At 49.9% G+C, this 12,593-nt stretch overlaps 1 long non-coding RNA gene across 3 annotated transcripts in view; it reads right to left on the bottom strand.

The window, feature by feature from the left end:
* The window catches only part of LOC142498637 (uncharacterized), a 30,618-nt gene that overhangs the window by 8,309 nt on the left and 9,716 nt on the right, over positions 1-12,593 (bottom strand). For all 3 annotated transcript variants that reach the window (XR_012802513.1, XR_012802511.1, XR_012802512.1), the window contains 2 exons: positions 11,403-11,643; positions 1,757-1,855 (listed from right to left, as the gene is read on the bottom strand). This is a non-coding gene — a long non-coding RNA (uncharacterized LOC142498637). The remainder of the gene's footprint in view (positions 1-1,756; positions 1,856-11,402; positions 11,644-12,593) is intronic.

Here is a 12,593-nt window from a genome sequence, read left to right on the forward strand (position 1 = left end):
GGGATCTGCCAGCAGCCTTTACTTAAATCCAGGGTCGTCAGATACTTTGCACCCGTGAGTTCATCTAGCAACTCATCCATGCGGGGCATGGGATAAGCATCTGAAACCGTCCCTACATTGAGCTTCTGGTAGTCCACACAGAAGCGGGTGGTCCCAACCTTCTTAGGCTGCGGCCATGCTTCCGCTGAGCTCGCTCATGCTTGAGAGTGGTGACGTCACCAACTCTCCAAGCATCAGCGATCGACTGTCCTGCAATAATTTTAGAGCAGGAGCGGGGGGCGTGGCTACTAAGGGAGGGGGCATGTCATTGGCTGGATAGGGGCTGTGTGTGTGTCTCTGTGTGTGTTTGTGACCTTCCATTCTCTCCCTCTCCCCTTCATTCTCCCCCCTTCCCACCTCTCTCTCCCCCTTCTCTCCTTTCTCCATTCTCTCCCCAATAAACCTCCCCCTGCTCCACTCTCCCCCTTCCTTCCTCTCCCCCCCTTCCCTCCTCTCCCCCCTTCCCTCCTCTCTCTCTCCCCCCTTCCCCTATCCCCTCTATTCTCTCGCCCACTTCCCTCCTCTCCCCCTCACCCTCTCTCCCTTCTCCCTCCCCTCTCTCTCCCCTCTCCATCTCTCTCCCCCTCTCCGCTCCCCAAACTCCTCGCTCCCCCTTCTCCAATCCCCACTCTCTTCTATCCCCCCTCTCTCCGCTCCCCTCCCCCTCTCTCTCCATTCTCCCCTCTCTCCCTCTCCCCCCTCTCTCTCCCCCTCCTCTCTCTCTCTCTCCCCTCTCTCCGCTCCCCCCTCCTCTCTCTCCCTCTCCCCTCTCTCTGCTCCCCCCTCTCTCTTCCCCCTCTCTCTCTCCCCCCTCTCACTCTCTCTCTCTCTGCCCTCTCTCAGAAGCGGGTGGTCCCATCCTTCTTAGGCCAGGTCCCCACAGGCTACTCCCCCCATTCCCCTATCCCCTACATTCTCTCTCCCCCACTTCTCTCCTCTCCCCCTTCCCTCCTGTCCCCCCTTCCCTCCTCTCTCCCTCCTCATCTCTATCTATCCCCCCTCTCTCCATCTCCCCCCTCTATCTCCCTCCCCTCTCCCCCTATCTCTCTCTGCTCCCCCCTCTCTCTCCCCCCTCTCCCCCCCCACTCTCTTTCCCCCCTTTATGACTAGTGTAGATGAGCAGGGGTTCTCTCTAGCAGAACTGCCTTGGTTTGAGGTCCGGGGACCCCCTACTTCCCGAGATACAGACCCTGGTATGGTGTGCCGGTATCTCCTATGCATGGAAATGTTTTGCGTTACATGATCGGGACATTTCCATGCATAGGAGATACCGGCACCCCATAATGGGGCCTGTATCTCGGGAAGCAGGGGTCCCCGGACCTGAAACCAACGCGGTTCTGCTCCGGAGACCCCCTGCATTAAATGTAAAAATATTTTTATTTCCGGCGAGATTTTCGCAGAGTGAGGCGGATCTCTCTGCAGCAGGTACAAGTCGCCGGGTGAGCCCTTTTCGGAGGGCAGGTCATCTCAGCGCCGGCAACTCGCCATGTTTAGAAATGTTGCTCTCACTGGTATTCGGCCCTTTCTGAATACCGTGAGATCAACACGGCAAAAACATGGCGAGTTCAATCCTGCCGATAATTTCTATCGGACTTTACTGCATAGGCCCCTCAGTGCCATTGTTTTCAGTCAGTGTCTTTATTCACTGGGCCACTTAGACCATTAGAAATAAATATCGTATCAACACATGGTATTTTTACACAGTGCTTTCCTGTACCTCTCGTGGGGTCTGTTAAATCGATATATTTCCTCCAGGCTGAATTTACGGATGTTTTCTTCAGCGTATGGCCCTCCTCCAATTACCTTAAAGACGTAGCTATGGAGAGACGGTGGCGTTTATTAGACAAGCAAACAGACCGTTGTTACCGGTTACACCAAATTCCTTAACAGACATTGAATGGTTTGTTGTGGTTGCAGCTACTTATTATGAGTTATATAGACTGTCACATTTACGAACGCAGACAGCTTTTGGGTGCCCATGACTAGAGTTTCTCCCTCCCCCACCTCTCTCTCCCTCCCCCACCTCTCTTCCTCCACCCCCCACCTCTCTTCCTCCACCCCCCACCTATCTCTCCCTCCCCCCACCTATCTCTCTCTCCCCCCACCTCTCTCACCCTCCCCCCACCTCTCTCCTTTCGCCCTTGCCTCTCTCTCCCTTCTCCCACTTCTCAAGGAAAGCGCTCTGTGAGCCGTGAAATGTTGGTAGGGCTCTCCATTGCCCTATTTTTCCATGACCAATAAATAATCTTTTTATGGAATACGCACCCTCCTTTCTACTTTTTTGATACCTACAGTAGTGCTCTTCCAGTTTTTCTCCTTCTCTACTAGCCTACCCCTTGGACGGACGCACACCTGGGGACCCCTCACCTTTGGATTGCATGGACTGTGCAGCACTCAGAGTGAGTCAATCGCTTGCTACATGTTTTCCTGTTCAGGACTTTATTTAGACAATTGGTACGTTATAGGGGGTTATTATGCTCAATCTTTCTGGTGTTATTGTTAACAACAGCGTCACTTATTAGTGAGCTTACCATCCGGGACTGCAACCCAGTAACTGTCTTCTATTAAGTTTATGTGTAGGGGTCCCCCCTACAAGTATCTGGTTATTCATTCATTCATTTATCCTACTGTTGGAGTCTTTAGCATTACGCAGTCACATGGTCTGGGTTAAGAGCCACGGTCTGATCCCGTATCCTGAGTCACCTATAATACATCATATTCAAATAACAAAAAAAATATTGTACCATGTAATAATATTTCTACTTATATATTGTTATTCACACAATTGTTCTATGATGTCAAACATATATCTAACTTGTGAGGTGTTTATCCATATCTGAGAGGATCATGAAACATGCAGATATCTGTTTTTGAAACCTTACTAAATAATATTATTTAATGACATTAAACATCCATAGTGCAACTTTTCGTTCTGTCCTTGCAGGATTCGTTCGGGAATCCTTCGTTCTAACAAACTTTTGAAGCAGGGTACAAGTCTTAGTTACGATGGAATTTCTTGTACCGCACGATGTAGCTCAGATTAATCTACTCTCCCGATTGGCAGCACAGACTTTTGAAAGGACCAAAGTCCTATCTGTATAATGTGCAGCCAATCACTCCGTGGGAACTAAATTGCCACCCTATGTCAAAGTTGCCCAGAGTTCCTGCATCCGGGCAAGGGGCTTCACGGTAAGCCAAGGGTCATGCGCTAACCTCAAACCTGAGCCGCTTAGCATACCTGACCAAGCCCCTTTTCTGGCGGCAGAATGTCTACCTCTGTCCCGGACATCTGGTAGGGAAACCTGTTTATATTTACTTCCCTCCACTTTACACTTTCCAATGTCGGTACCTTTTTAAGTCCGGACTTTCCTAGACACTCTGGAGTGGTCTCAGCATGGTGTCTTAGAACTCCGCACTTAAGATATGCATGAGTTACTCACCGGAATGGCCATTCATATATTGAGCTTGCTAATTCCCAATGTATCCGCTGCCTCGCCTGCCTGAATGCAAATGCCCTGGCTCTTTATAATTTTAATACCAAAAAAGAGGGGAACCTTCATTTACTATTTTCCCCAAAAGTTAACAACCCATAAAACATGGCTGTCTTACTGTTGTGACCCCAGCAATACCCACACCAATTTTCATCTTTCCCGCATGTCCCTAACTCAAGTTAGCTATCTAATTATGTGTGGTCTGCGGTTTAAACTTTCTCCGTCTGCGGTTTGGCAGTGACTCATTGTTGCAAGGCCTGAAGCGAAGACATAACCGCAGCCATACTTATCCAATTAACCTGCGGTTTAGGCCGTGACTCGGTGTAGCAATGCAGGGAACTAAGCTAACCGCAACTGCACTTATCCAATTAACCTGCGGTTTAGGCCGTGACTCAGTGTAGCATTGTGCCGAACTAACCTAACCGCAATCCCACTTATCAAATTGACCTAAATACAGTGATATGGTACGTGTGGTTGCAACCCTCGGAACCAGTGCATTAACGGTGACCGCAGTCATTCAATGTAGCTCATTTTAGCGCGTGTGGTCCGCTTATCCCTAGCTGGACCCACACAGACAATTCTAATGTATTTACAGGCTTTCAACCCGCAGTGGGCTGCAGAGCTGACACTTCACAGTTACCATATGACTCAGGGGCACCCAGCCGGGCATAATACCTTTATTTACTGGCCTGGGTACCCCCTCACCGTCACAAATATGTCTGCACTTTCTGATCTAAATCCGACAGAAAGCTACCTAATATCCTGGGACTATGTCACAATACATACATACTGTATATAGCATAGCCAACCAGGCCACTATGTCTGTTCCTACTGTAAGCCCTGTTAAGTGCAGGCAATGGATGGGATAATTCCTTCCTAAGGCGTGTGTGCTTTTGTATCCTTGGATTGTAACAGCAGTATCCAAGGGCGGGCCTTAGCAACAGCCAGAGACCTGAGGGGTGGGTACTGATTGGACCACACACTGGATGTGAGGGCCTATCAGTATCCAGATCTGGCTTGTTATGAGTCAGAGTTACAGTCACTCCCCAAAGGATATAAATATTGGCACTTTCCCAAATTCTGGGTCCTTGTGTCTTTCTCTCCTCCCTCTGTGGAGTGAGCAACATTTGCCCTCCATCTCATAAGGAGATGTGAGGAGGGATCAACAGGCCTGACCTGGGCCTAAAGCCTGAGTCAGGACACAGCTAGAAGGGAAGAATGTAATTGCTCTGTTAAGTAATCTGCATGCAATAAAGACCCATGAAAATATAAAGGAGTGTGATTCACTGTCTGCTAAAAGAAGAAGAGGTGTCAGTATGGGCCATCCCTGCCATCACAGAGGATCCATGCTGACTGGAGGTGCTGCACCAAGTAAGAACAAAAGTAACCTGTGAACCTGTCCTGTTTCTCCCCACAACATCGCGGAGCACTCAGCCCTCCTGTTTACCAACAGGTACAGCACTACATAGATAGTGAGATAGTGAACTGCTCACAGGACAGGTTTTGCAGCTGCAGGATTTTGGGACTTATTATGTGTGCAACAGAGACTGTTTCATGCTTCCCTCACTGAGAAATAAAAGGAAGGGGGGACCTCTCCTTGAGGCTACACCAGGGAGGGGGTTACCCAGGCCCTTGCCAAAGAAAATATTTTGGGGCGACCCCCTGGGCTTCGTGACAGGGAGCGTGGACACCCTCATATCAGCGGAATATTAATCTGTGAGGCGATTCCTTGAGGCACCACCAAGGAGCGTGGATACCGACATTCAATCGTAAAAATATGATTTGGGGCGACTACCTGAGACTTCACCAGGGAGGAGTGGGTACCCTGCATATCACTATAACAAGAAGAAAATAGGGAGCCAGTTCCTGAGGCGACACCAGGGAGCTGGCAGCCTATTGTCCAGGCACTGCAGTTGGGGCGACAACCTGAGGCTTCACCAGGGAGGAGTGGGTACGCTCCTGTAACCCACAGAAAAATAAGCAGCAAGGGGACAGGGCCTCTGAGGCGTCACCAGGGACCCCTGTGTACCCACGCAATAATGGACTATTGTAATAATGAGTGAGGCGTTCCCTGAGGCTCTACCAGGGTGCGTGGTACTCAAGAAGTGTTCTGTTTTGTGTGGCTTCTTAATGAAGAAAAGGGAGTTACACATGTACTTTCTAGCTCACAAGATGTTGGTTTTCCCTGATAGGAGAACCGCATGGTTGCTGGACTTTAGCGCACAAAGTGGCGGTTCCAGAGAACTGGGAGCCGCATGGACTCCAACTACCTCAAAATGGCGGTTCCCGCAGCTACCAGGGAAGCCACATGCTGTTTTGCAAAAGTTGCATCCAGTTGCAAGCTTTTGCTGAATTCCAGTTTGCAGAAACCGTGCGAACTGCCGAAACCCCTCCCCCTTCCTTGCTCCTGATTGGACTATACTAATCACCAGGGGGAGGAGCTGGGTGTGGCCTAACGGAGCAAACATGATGTGAGGAGCAGATACGCTTGTACTTCCACCTCACCAGTTGTGTATCCAAGCTGCCTTAATTACTCCACTATAAAAGAACGTGGTCAAGTATATGAACCTCAGGCCAGTGTGCTGGAGAAATGCAAGGAAGATCCCCTGCTCTACCGGCAGGCCCCGTGCATCACCTCTATTGACCGCTTCTAGAGAGAGAGTCCCACGGAGGGGTTCACGGTTGTAACCGAAGTTTATCGGGGAGACGTGGGAATAGTCAAGGGATTCTGCCGAGACCCCCCAGGTATCTCGTGCACCAACTCTACTAACTGTCATCCAGAAAAAGAATTCAACAAAAGCGTTCGTGGTTGTAACCAGACAGACCGCAAGCATTTCCCAGGGTTCTGCCGAGGTCGGTCAGCAAATACAGGAGGAGTTGAGAGATGTGCTCCACCGTGTCAAGTGTACCACTTACCCCAAGTAGCCAACCGTCTGAGCGCCGCGGAGACGCACCACCTTCATACTATGAGGTGCACTCTACTGCCGCTCTGGTAAACTGCTCCAGTATGGAGAAATCTGCGAAGGATGAGGTCGATGACATCCCAGAGGTACCTGCCGATACCTCCTACGTTCCACAGTCTGCTGCGGAGTTGCAGGTTCCGGTAGTCGATGCCAGGGAACAGCGAGAAAGTCACCAATCTGAGGTTGACTCTCCATGCCGAGAAGAGCGGAAGGGAAGCTCCCTTTCTGGCTCTGCGGTATGGATTGAGACCCTCCGCAACGTACCCGATGTCCTGCCGAGGTTCACTGCTGTCACGCTCGGATTGACATCAGAGCCGCTGAACACTCTGCTCGAGATCCATGCTGACGATCTACCTGCCTAAGGTGAGGTGACCCAGCTATCTGCCGTCCAGGATCATGCAGAGGGAGCGTCTGTTTCCAGTTTGATTGACAGCGAGGGTGCTACAACCTCCGAGGTACCGGTCAGGGCCTCCCACGCTCCCAAGTTGGCGATCGTTCTATCGGTTCCTGACCCTGAGGCTGGCTCCATCCCTGATGTCCGTGACGCCATGCCGAGTTCAGCTCCACCACCGGGAGAAGAGAAGCTTGCAAAGCCGCCCGGCCAGATGGGCTTACCTGATATCGCTGCCGCCCCGGTGAGTGCCAAGTCCTCTGACTCCTTTTCCCTGCAGTGCCGGAAGAGAAAAGAAGGATGGAGCTCCTATGATGCTCACACTGTTGCTTCGGCGGGATCTACAGTAGTATTGCCAGGGGCCGTGGCATAAAGATACTTGCCGGGACTGTGGAAACTTGCATGGCTCCGCTCAAGGAGATCTTAATGGTCTCCCAGTTTCAGGACTCTAATGTGCCTGTTCCGCCCTGCCCTGTCCCAGTACACCCTGATACTGTTCACCCTAAGGTTAGCACTATGACCCCTCGGGCCTTGTCACCAGTAATGCCTGATGTCCCCATGATTAATGGTGTTGTTATGCCTGCTCTGCCTATCACACCTATGGTAGGGGTATCACCACGAGAGGAGGAAGGTCAGCACAAGGCTGCAGAACAAGCTGAAATACAGAGGTTGATAAAAGTATGGAATGTGGGGTGTAGTATCCACAAGAATAGGGTAGAATATATCTCTGCATCTGGGAACAAACTATGCTATTCCATAAGAGTGCATGATAGTCAGGGCAATGGGGTGATGAAGCCTGATCCGGCCCACTCTATTGAGGTAGCCCTGCTATGTTATTGCAATGTTACTGTTGTGTTGCCATGAATGTGCAAATGTTTATTGCATTCATGTGAAGTGATTATTGGTTGTTGCACAGTAAGGTAGTGTTATACCTACTGCAGTCCAAGCAGGGGCATTGGAATTTTCACCAGGGGGAGAATATAGCATAGCCTCCCGGCCACTATGTCTTTTCCTGAGCCCTACCAATGTAAGCCCTGTTAGGTGCAGGCAGTGGATGGGATAATTCCTTCCTAAGGCCTTGTGTGCTTTTGCAGACTTGGATGAGTAAGTATCCAAGGGCGGGCCTTAGCAATAGCCAGAGAATGCCAACCCGAGGGGTGGGTACTGATTGAACCACACACTGGATGTGAGGGCCTATCAGTATCCAGATCTGGCTTGTTATGAGTCAGAGTTACAGTCACTCCCCAAAGGATATAAATATTGTCACTTTCCCAAATTCTGGGTCCTTGTGTCTTTCTCTCCTCCCTCTGTGGATTGAGCAACATCTGGCCTCCATCTCATAAGTAGATGTGAGGAGGGATCAACAGGCCTGACCTGGGCCTAAAGCCTGAGTCAGGGCACCGCTAGAAGGGAAGAATGTAATTGCTCTGTTATGTGATCTGCATGCAATAAAGACCCTGAAAATATGTAGTGTAATTCACTGTCTTATGCTGAGAAAAGAAGAGGTGTCAGTATGGGCCATCCCTGCCATCACAGAGGATCCATGCTGACTGGAGGTGCTGCACCAAGCTAGAACTAAGGTACCCTGTGAACCTGTCCTGTTTCTCCCCACAACATCGCGGAGTACTCAGCCCTCATGTTTACCAACAGGTACAGCCCAACCCCTAGTGAAGTAGCTGAAGAAGCATACTGTAGATGGACGTTCACAGAGGTACACAATTTGGAGACGTTTATAATGTGAAATTATAATAGGCTTTATTGTGCTTTTTCCTTTTTATCAGGAAATTATCCAAACACAGGGGGGGGACAAAGCTTCCATTCACTTGGGAGTATTTCTAGTGAAATCCTTGCAATTAGTTCACATCTCCATTAGTTAAGATTTTCCCAGCCCAAACACATAACATGAAAATAAGCAGATATAAGCAGTCTCTTAATAATGAAAGTCTTATCTGTTTAGTTGCTGTAGAGTAAGCTTCTCTGCTCTCCTGGAACCGCACCCGTGCGTGCACAGAAAAATATCAGCATCCAGGTTTAGAAGTCTTATTTGGTGTCTTGCAATCAGCTCTGCTGTGTGGCTGGCAGAGCTCAAGACTGATCAGCTCCAGAGATCAGGGTTTCTTTTGGTCAGTCTCTCCTGAGACTCCAGAACCTCTGCTCTGTCTCTCCAAAGGTCAGCTTTCAGTCAGAGCTAAAGAGAGTCACTTCCTGTCTCAAAGGCAGGCTTTTTGTAAACAATCTAATCAGGCAGGTGGTGTTTAGTAATTAACTACCACACTGCTAGATTAAAGGAACATTACTGAACAGGGATAAGTCCCCTGTTACACATACCCACCCCAAACACACTTAAGGGGGGTGAGGGGGTACAAAGGCTACACATACATACATACATACATACATACATACATACATACATACATACACAATTGTTAAATTCACACACAAGGATCTGGCCTCTCATACTCTGTGCAACCTTCAGAAGTAAGTACTCCACCCTGCCTGATTATACCTAGCTATTGGCCATGAGCCAAACATTGCCTTCAAAGTAACCAGATATTCTTTACATCCCGCATAGTATCACAATCTGTACCTCTCTTCAGGCACGGTACAATGCCATTTAGAACTATTTATATTAGGATGTTAATAGCAACCTTTTAACAACTTGAAAATATTCTACTCCCAAATATTCTTTGCATATTTATGAATAGTTACATTAACAATGAGTTTTACTTGTTAAGAAGTAGTACATATCATTTGTTGACTTGGAATTATAGACACCAGTAGATTCAAGGAAACTGAGACACCTCCGTGGCAATGTGACGTCATCCCCCGATACCCAGAAGCAACAGTGTGCGACGACTAGAAGCAGCACCTGCAGCAGCTCACACAATCCCCTCACAAAATACATACCAAAAAAACCCACCCCCCCAAATAAAAAAACCTTCACACCCCCAAATGCATACAAAAAAGTTCCCACACCACAAATACATACAAACCCTCCACCACCCCCCAAATACATTTTTTTTAAACACCCCCCAAATACATATAAAAACAACTTTCCCACCCCCAAATGCATATATAAAAAAATACATATAAAAAAGATCACGCCCCAAAATACATAGATTCTCCCCCCACCTCCCAAATACGTATGTAACGGATATTCCACCCCACCCAATCGCAGATATAGTGTGGGTGCGGGGAACTTAGTGTTACCAGGTGTGGTGCTTTACCTGTTAGGCTCACAGGAGGGCTGAGCTTCCGCCACGGGGAACCTGGGGTAATTATATTAGGAGTAACCCTGTACTCGGTGCAGCGCCTCCACCTGCGATGGTTCCCGGCAAAGCGGGAATTGTTCCTCGCAGGACACATATATATCACTCCACACAACGTATGTAAACAATCAATGACTTTACTAGTGAGCATAGAACGTAGTTAGCATATAACATCAACATGCACGTGTATCAACAGGTGTCCCTCCCTAGAGGAGACACTGACTACTACGTCTCGCAGGACGCTAACACTATCTTGCGCCACGCGGACGCCAACCCTATCATGCGCCACGGCGGACGCCAACACTTCCCCGAGCCCTCCACCGGGTGATCCCACCCCGTGTCCAGTAACCCCACACAATGTCCCGCGCTTTCAGAGAAAGGATATGTGTGACTGCGCAGTCACTGTTAAAGCTAATGGATGTTGGTGCACTTGTTGTTACGGATTACCGCTCGGGCCTGCAACTGGCTTCACAAAGGATCAGATGAGCTCCTACATGACATCCAGGATCCACCCGCGTGGTGATCCGTCAGGGGCGATCCCACCTTGAAGATAGTCCAGCTCTCTTTAATGGCAGAGACTTGAGCCCAAGTCTCTCAGCAGAAAACGCAGCGTCCGCTGTGTCCCGAACTAGCAAATTGCTAATGGGGCAGGGTCCCTAACCTAGGGCCTGTCCCTACAACACTCAGCTACGGTGACTCAGGGCTATCTGGGTCCTAAGGGGGCTGCTGGCCTAGTGCAGAGAGTCACTGACTCCTGCACCCTACCTCCTTCCCCTAGCTGCTCCGGTCACCAACTGCCCAACGTGCTGCAAGCCCGCGAAAATGTATCAATCCCCCTGCAGGGAGATGATGCAGCCCTATTGGCTCCTTGGGGTCACGTGGGGCGCTCCTAGGCTCATGGGATATATAGTCCCTTCCAAGAGCCCTCTTCCTACTGGCCAGGCCGTTCGCGCTATCACTGCGCATGCGCGAGCTGTCTGTGGGCCTCCGGCGCCTCTGGTTCCTGCGCATGCGCAACACCACTCGCATTGGCGGCGCCCTGCTTTCCGAGCCGCCGGGATCGCAGCAACGCGCCCTCGACCCTAGCAACGGGCCGCGCACGTCCCCAGCAACCGACCGCATATGGGAGAGAGGAGGCTGTGCTCGCGCACGCCCCCGCACCGACGGGACGTGGCTACACGTATAACCCGCCCCCCCAAATACATATAAAGAAAAAACACCCCCAAATACATACAATATACAGACTTACCTTAGGGATGGTCTCAGGCATCTGGCCGGGCCCAGTTGCTGGCCCTCTCATTCCGCCAGGCCTTGCTCTCCCCCAGCTGCGGGTCTCCCTCGTTGACTGTCCTATGCCAAGCTTCTGACACCGTGGTGCGTGTGCCGGGCCTCACTCACATGCCGGTGCATGCCGGAAGCTGAGTCCAGCTTGTTTCCGGCGTGCGCCGACGTCACTGGTAGGTATTGTTCTGCTCCAAGAAGCTCACAATCTAAGAAGGATTAATGAAGAATTTGGTTTCACAAAAACACGCTGTGTACTGAAGAACACATTCTGTTGTTTAACCCCTACACCAGGGGTTCTCAACTCCAGTACTCAAGAGCTCCCCCCCACTGCACCCAGCAGGTCAGGTTTTCAGGATATACCAGTTTCAGCACAGGTTGCTCCGTCAGTGGCACAGTCTTCGACTGTGACCCAGTGGCTCAGCTTTGGCACAGTGGCTCAGCTTCAGCACAGTTGGCTCAATCAGTGGCTCAGTCTTTAACTGAGCCACTGATTGAGCCACCTGTGCTGAAGCAGGGGTATCCTGAAAACCTGCCCTGTTGGGGGGTCTTGAGGACTGGAGTTGAGATCTCCTGCCCTACACCAATTGTTTCCAGTCTCTTTAAAGTGGGGTTTACCCCACCCAACCCATTTCCCCAAAAGCATTCATGTTTCCTGTGGTCCCGTCTGTTCTGCATTCAGTGCACAAAGGTGATGTTTGATGATCTCCGAGATGGAATACATTAATTGGATTCCTAATACAGGGGAAATTTTGATTATTTCCCTCTATCACTCTTTCTAACCCCGTCTTACTTTCTATCCGTTACGCAATGTCCTTCCTTTTCTGCATCTCCTGTCACTCTGGTCCCCACCCTTGTAACTCTTCTGAGCCCCACATGTTTGGAAACACTGCCCTGCCCCGCAGTATGTCTCCCACTCTTGCAAGGTTTCCTTACATTCCGCACAAGAGTGCAAATATGCAGGGTCAGAAGATCAGAAGTGATGAAATAGCTTTCTCAGTGCATAGGAATGATGAACTCTTCTCACAGCTTCTCGCTGCTGGAACAAGGAGATGTTACTCGGGAGGAGAGGTGTGATTGGGGTGCTGGGTGCAGCTCCTGCTCAAATAGTTAATTGCTTACGAGTTGGGGATAAGAGAGGTATATTCATCTCTGGTCT

This window comes from Ascaphus truei, chromosome 7 (assembly GCF_040206685.1).
Source record: "Ascaphus truei isolate aAscTru1 chromosome 7, aAscTru1.hap1, whole genome shotgun sequence".
NCBI classification, from domain to species: Eukaryota; Metazoa; Chordata; class Amphibia; order Anura; family Ascaphidae; genus Ascaphus; species Ascaphus truei.